Raw genomic sequence first — 7,016 nt, forward strand, 5'->3', positions numbered from 1 at the left:
AAAGGAAGTCTTTAACTGATCTAGGCTCGATGCTAGAAAATAAGTAGAACAATCCTCTTCTGAATGACAAAGTCAATCAGGTAGATATCTCCATCTGATCTGGGTATCAGTGGCTTGCTCCTTCGTAAGATCGACGAGATCCGGAGGCGGTTCCCTCAACTGAAAGTCTGATTTATCAGGAATAGGAACGGATATCTCTTCCGAACTGTGTACGCCGGGAAAGGAAGTCTTTAAACTGATCTGGGCGCGATGCCAGAAAATAAGTAGAACAATCCTCTTCTGAATGACAAAGTCAATCAGGTAGATATCTCCATCTGATCTGGGCATCAGTGGCTTGCTCCTTCGTAAGATCGACGAGATCCGGAGGCGGTTCCCTCAACTGAAAGTATGATTTATCAGGAATAGGAACGGATATCTCTTCCGAACTGTGTACGCCGGGAAAAGAAAACATCTTCAACTGATAGTAAGCATCAGGACTGGGCAGATGAGTTCTTCTTCTGAACGAAAATAAATCGTCAGGACGTAGATATTTCCAACTGATCTGAGGCATCAGCAGGCTTGCTCCTTCGGAAGATCTTGGGAGATCCGGAGGCGGTTCCTTCAACTGAACTGGAATCAGGATAGGAACAAATATCTTCAACCGATTTGAGGGCATCGGGAATAAGGATGCCTTTCATCTAATCTGACAATGTCAGGGAGAGGGAGACAAACTTCTTCTGATTTAGACATCAGGATAAGCGCCTGTAAGGATTAGGCGAGTTGCTCTTTGGGAGGCATTTGTATCTTGATAACTTTCCTACAGAAAGAAACAGATATGATATGATTTATGCATGATGCACGTATGAATGTATATGGAATAACGTTCCGGAGAAGGAAGACGCTATACGCTTTGAGAATGCAATGCGAATGATGCATGATTCGAACGCTGTTTAGGGAGACAACGGAGAAGCACTGAATTGCTGAAGCAGTCCTGGAGAGAGTATAGAACTCTGCGGGGAGGACAAGATGAGTGACCAAGGGTCACAAACTGCAAGCTGACAAAGATGGATCGGAAATCTGCTGGAGATGATCAAATCTAGACGCGAGCTCTGATTGGGGAATAAATCCTGCTTGGGGATATGAACCTCCCAATTGACTGCTTGGGGGATACCCTGGAAACTTCACTGGAGAAGCAAATTCTCGACACTCTGTGGATGTGGAGATAAGGGCAAGTCATGGAGACAACTCAAATGGGGAGTGACCAACTTGCTTGTGTAGGACGCATTCCGCTGGGGAAATCCTTGAAGGACACAGATTCTGCTGAGGATGCACATGAATCTCTGCTGAGGAAAGAATTCAGTGGGGAAGATGAATACTTCTACATAGCGATCCACTGGAGAGATGAGAGATCCACTGGGGATAAGGAATTTAGCATAAGAACCTTTGTTAAGACCATTCCACTGGGGAATAAGATGAGTCTCTTGGGGAAACAGATCAATCTGTTGGAGAGAGCGACGCTCGACTGGGGAAAATGAGGAACACGGGCAAGGAACCTCATTAAGAGCTTGCTGGGGAATCAGATACTATTCAATCATGATTCAACTGGGGAGAAGACACTCCATTGGGAATGAGGCTTCTGAAGCACTGATCGGGAAATTATAGCAAGTGTACTATTTCCTCGATGTAGTAGTAAAGAAGGGTAAATACCCAGTATCGAACTCGCGGACTGCGTGTAAACTACAAGTTTCACAATGATTCAATTGAACAAAAATATCATGGGGGTTGTTTTGGTTTGTTTGATTAATTAGAATTACTAGAAATAAATAAAACACTAAATAAAAGATAGCTTGGTGCAAATATGAGCAGATATGCTAAGGTAGATGTATGAATCCTATGTAACTCCTTGAAACCACCGTGTTCATGAGATGATTTAATTATAACTGTGTATCAATTCTATAAATAGTTCTCCCTAATTCCTTAGTGAAGAACCCCTTAACACTAATTAGACAATCTCAATTCCTCAATAACTGAATTTAGTATTAGGTCTTTTATGCATTAGAGTCTAGAATGAATGATCACTAAAGTGCAATCCTTATTCCTAAGCGATTTGCCGGAAGTGTTTTGATTCACAAGCATTAGGGAGGTTTGTCACGCCAAACCCTAACCATAGAACGATAAGATACTTTCCAATATAATAAAGCATTAAGAACAATGAATCAAAAACTCAATTTATAATTAAACATCAAATTCATCAACAACGGTTGTGACAATTCATCACATAAAAAGATTCAGGGACATCACCCCTAGCATAGTGTTGTTTAGCTACTCATAATGATAAAGAAAACAACAAGAGTAATTGAAGTCATTACAAGAAATTAGTGGTTGATATGATCTCCAATCGCCAGTGCTCTTGAAGATCTTCTTCCAAAACCCTTGACTCTTCTTTCTCTGTAATTCTCTCTGCTCGATGATCCAAGATGCCTCTCTTCTATTCCTGTTAGGTTTTAGTAGTGTTGCTTCACTCACTCCGTATCCGGAATGACCGAAATACCCTTAATGAGGCCCAAGGTTTCCAAAATATCAAAATTAGAACATCTGCCCGCGCTCAACAACACGGGCCGTGTGCAGGAACACGGGTGCCCGTGTTGTCCATCTGGCCCTCACCTCAAAATTCACTTTCTGGGCACTTTTCCACACGGGCCGTGTGCAGGAACACGGGTGCCCGTGTAAAACCTCTGTTTTGCTCTCCAGAATCCACTTTCCAGGCAGCTTTTGACACGGCCGTGTGGGTGCACACGGGTGCCCGTGTTGGCCTCTTCTTTAGCTCTTTCAGCTCCTTTTTCTCGCCTCGGAGTGCCATCTTTCTCGGGATTAACCTGGCCAACAACATACTAACAACCAACGCATAAAATGGCATTTTTATGAAGCTTAAACACACTAATAATGTAAAAGCTCAAACAACCGAAAAACTAAGGAACTTATATAAAAACTTAAAACAATGCCACTTTGTATTACCAAGATTACAACTTTTGATCGGAAAAAGGTGTGGGAACTTACTAGAAATGGTGACCGATCACAACCCCACACTTATCTCATTGCTTGTCCTCAAGTGATGTATCGAGTCAAAACAAAAGGTCACCGACAAGATTCTTTTCTCCACAACACAACCAGGTTTTTCGCAAGGTTCCTACACTTAGCAATCAAGTGTAAGGTTCCCTTCTTCCGACTATCCATGGCATTCCCACCTTCGAGCACGTCTATCACCTGCAAGCTTTTCACATTCTCACAAAATCTCTCCGGGTTACGGTGTTTACACTCATAGTATCAAGGCATGCATATTACTTTTAACTTTGAATAAATTCTCAAATCACTACACACAAGGATCACACACACTTTATGAGGTCTTCGGGTTGTAACGTGGCTTAGGTTTGGTGGGTTAACAAGGAATGGGATAACGATTGGTTTTAAGTGCTCGGCATCACATAGGTTTCACTTCTTCACTCATTTTGATCTGTATCTTAAGAATGGGGTTTAAACCTTCTTTAGCTAAAAATGGACAAGGGTACATGCATTATTCTTTTTCTCTTCTCTTTTTTTTTTCTTTTTGTTTTCATAAGATCTATATTCAAAATTTTTTCTTTTCTTGTACTCTTTTCTTGTTCCACTCTTCAATGGTTTACAACCCCACACTTAGATCTTTTTATGTCTTTCGAGTGATCTATTATGAATGCCGAGCAATGATACAAACAATGAGAAGGCAAGTGGTGGAAAAATAACACGATGAACAAAAATAAAAATTACGGCTCAAAGGGGGTTAACAATGGATAACATGCAAACGGGATGGTTAAAAAGGCTCGGGGTTAAAACAAAAAACTTGCCTCAGTGTGCGCTTTCATAGTGTGCTTGTGTTATGAGAAAATACGCAAAATCAAAGTGAATAGTGCCATACCTGAACTTGACTCTCATATGGATGTTATGCATTTGGCTCTGATGTCTCACCGGGTCGGTTAGGCTTGCATGCTTCAACGTACTCTAAGTGTTTTGCCATTTCCTTTCATCAAAAGTTCACCATACTCTTTCTTGGTTCAGTGTGCTTCCTTGCGTCCTACCTTCTTTTCTTGGTTGTGTCAACTTCTGTGGTGCCTGTAGAGATTAAGTGTGAGTTGTGTTGTTCAACCACTATCTAGTCATTCGCCCCCTTCCGACTTGTATCCAACCAGGTAACACAATGGCAGCACTGCAAACTTGAAATAAACATAAAAACAGAAGACAAAAGAAAAAAAAAAAAATTTCAAATTAAACAAACTAAACTATGAATTCAAAAAGAAACAGAAAGCAAAGCAAAATAAATCCTCCCCCACACTTGAACTAAACATTGTCTCAATGTTTTAATTCTAGTGTGACGGAGATTACCAATCTCACTGATAAGGCGGTGGAGGAGGAGGATCCTGAGGAAATTGCAACATGAGGCGCCGCATCATCTCCTGGACATCATCCATCACAGCTCCTTGCCTGAACAACTCAACACCCTGTCGTGTTTGCTCGGTGCGGAGAGCGCCTACCGGTCCAAACTCTACCACCTACAAAGGAAACGAAATAAAACAAAGAAAATGAAAGTTAACGGAAACAAACGTGGGTTGCCTCCCACGGAGCGCTGCGTTTAACGTCGCATGGCTCGACGGTCAATCGTCCTCTAAGCAAGACGAATGACATCAACCTGTCCAACTGGTTGACCTTGGAAATATGGCTTTAATCTCTGCCCATTAACTTTAAAGGTGTCTCCATTAGCTTGATTTTTTATTTCAACTGCACCGTAAGGGAACACCTTATGAACCACAAATGGTCCCGACCATTTGGATCTCAATTTTCCCGGAAAAAGCTTCAAACGGGAATTGTACAGAAGGACCAGCTGTCCTTCCCAAAACTCTTTTTGCTGAATCCTCCTATCGTGCCACTTCTTAGTTTGTTCCTTGTAAACCTTGGCATTTTCATACGCACGATTCCGGAACTCTTCTAATTCATGCAACTGTAAGATTCTAGAATTTCCTGCTAGAGACAAGTCCATGTTCAAGAATTTAGTTGCCCAAAATGCCTTGTGTTCAAGCTCTAAAGGCAAGTGACATGCTTTTCCATAAACAAGTTGGTATGGTGACATCCCGATGGGTGTTTTGAACGCCGTTCGGTAAGCCCATAACGCATCATCTAGCTTTGTTGCCCAATCCTTTCTCGATGAACTCACCGTCTTCTCGAGAATTTGTTTGAGTTGTCTATTAGACACCTCTACCTGACCACTTGTTTGAGGGTGATAAGGGGTGGCTATCCGATGCTTCACATTGTATTTCTGCAGGAGTTTCTCCATGAGGTGATTTAGGAAGTGCGTTCCTTCATCACTAATAAGTGCTCTTGGTACTCCAAACCTAGCAAATATGTTCTCCCTCAAGAACTTTACTACCACCTTTGCATCATTAGTTGGTAAAGCTACCGCCTCCACCCATTTTGAGACATAGTCCACTGCAACTAAGATGTAATTCTTCCCGAATGATGGTGGAAACGGACCCATGAAGTCAATTCCCCAAACATCGAATAGCTCCACCTCTAACATGAAATTTTGGGGCATTTGATTTCTTTTTGAAATGTTCCCAGTACGCTGACACTTATCACATTTTTTTACCATTTCCTGGGAATCTTTGAACAATGATGGCCAGTACAATCCTGACTGCAACACTTTGGAGGCAGTACGATCCCCACTAAAATGCCCTCCATATTCCGAGTCATGACATGCTCTCAACACATCCTTCTGCTCCTCCTCAGGCACACATCGTCTTATCAGCCCATCTACTCCTCTCTTGTATAGGTAAGGGTCATCCCATAGATAGAACCTGCAATCATGAACAAACTTTTTCTTGCGGTTAGAATCAAAATCGTCGGGTATTATACCGCCAACAAGGTAGTTTGCGTAATCAGCAAACCAAGGCACTCCAATAACAGCTAGGATGTGTTCATCAGCAAACTCATCCTTTATTGGACGCCGCTCTTCTGTCTCCTCAATGGGTGACATTCGTGAAAGGTGATCTGCAACAGTGTTTTCACACCCTTTCTTGTCGCGAATCTCTACATCGAACTCTTGGAGAAGTAGAATCCACCTCAGAAGTCTGGGTTTTGAATCCTGCTTGGCAAAGAGATATTTTAAAGCAGCATGGTCAGTATAAACAATCACTTTTGAACCCAACAGATATTGCCTGAATTTATCAAAGGCATACACAACAGCTAGCAACTCCTTCTCGGTGGTTGCATAATTGATCTGTGCAGGGTTCAAAACGTGACTGGCATAATAAATAACATGAAGCAATTTTTCTCTTCGCTGTCCAAGTACAGCCCCCACTGCAATGTCGCTAGCATCGCACATGATCTCAAAGGGTAGAGACCAATCAGGGGCAATCACAATGGGTGCCGACACTAGTTTATTTTTCAGTGTCTCAAATGCATCGGCACACTCTTTATCGAATACAAAAGTCCTGTCTTTAACCAACAAAGTGGTGAGTGGTTTGGCTATCTTAGAAAAATCCCTTATGAACCTGCGGTAGAATCCCGCATGGCCAAGGAAACTTCGAATACCTTTCTCATTCACAGGTGGTGGTAATTTTGAGATAACCTCCACCTTAGCTTGATCAACTTCGATTCCCCTGTGGGAGATCTTATGACCAAGAACAATGCCTTCTCGTACCATGAAATGGCACTTCTCCCAGTTTAGGATCAGATTACTTTCTTGACATCGCTGCAAAACAAGTGAAAGGTTAGCCAAACAATTATCAAAGGAGGAACCAAAAACCGAGAAGTCATCCATGAAGACTTCCATATGCTTTTCAAGCATATCAGCAAAAATAGAAGTCATGCATCTTTGGAAAGTCGCTGGGGCATTACACAACCCGAACGGCATCCTTCTATAAGCGAAGATACCGTATGGGCAAGTAAAGGCTGTCTTCTCTTGATCCTCCGGTGCAACCGCAATTTGGTTGTATCCAGAGTACCCATCCAGA

The sequence above is a fragment of the Vicia villosa genome, unplaced genomic scaffold (assembly GCF_029867415.1).
Source record: "Vicia villosa cultivar HV-30 ecotype Madison, WI unplaced genomic scaffold, Vvil1.0 ctg.001163F_1_1, whole genome shotgun sequence".
Taxonomy (NCBI): domain Eukaryota; kingdom Viridiplantae; phylum Streptophyta; class Magnoliopsida; order Fabales; family Fabaceae; genus Vicia; species Vicia villosa.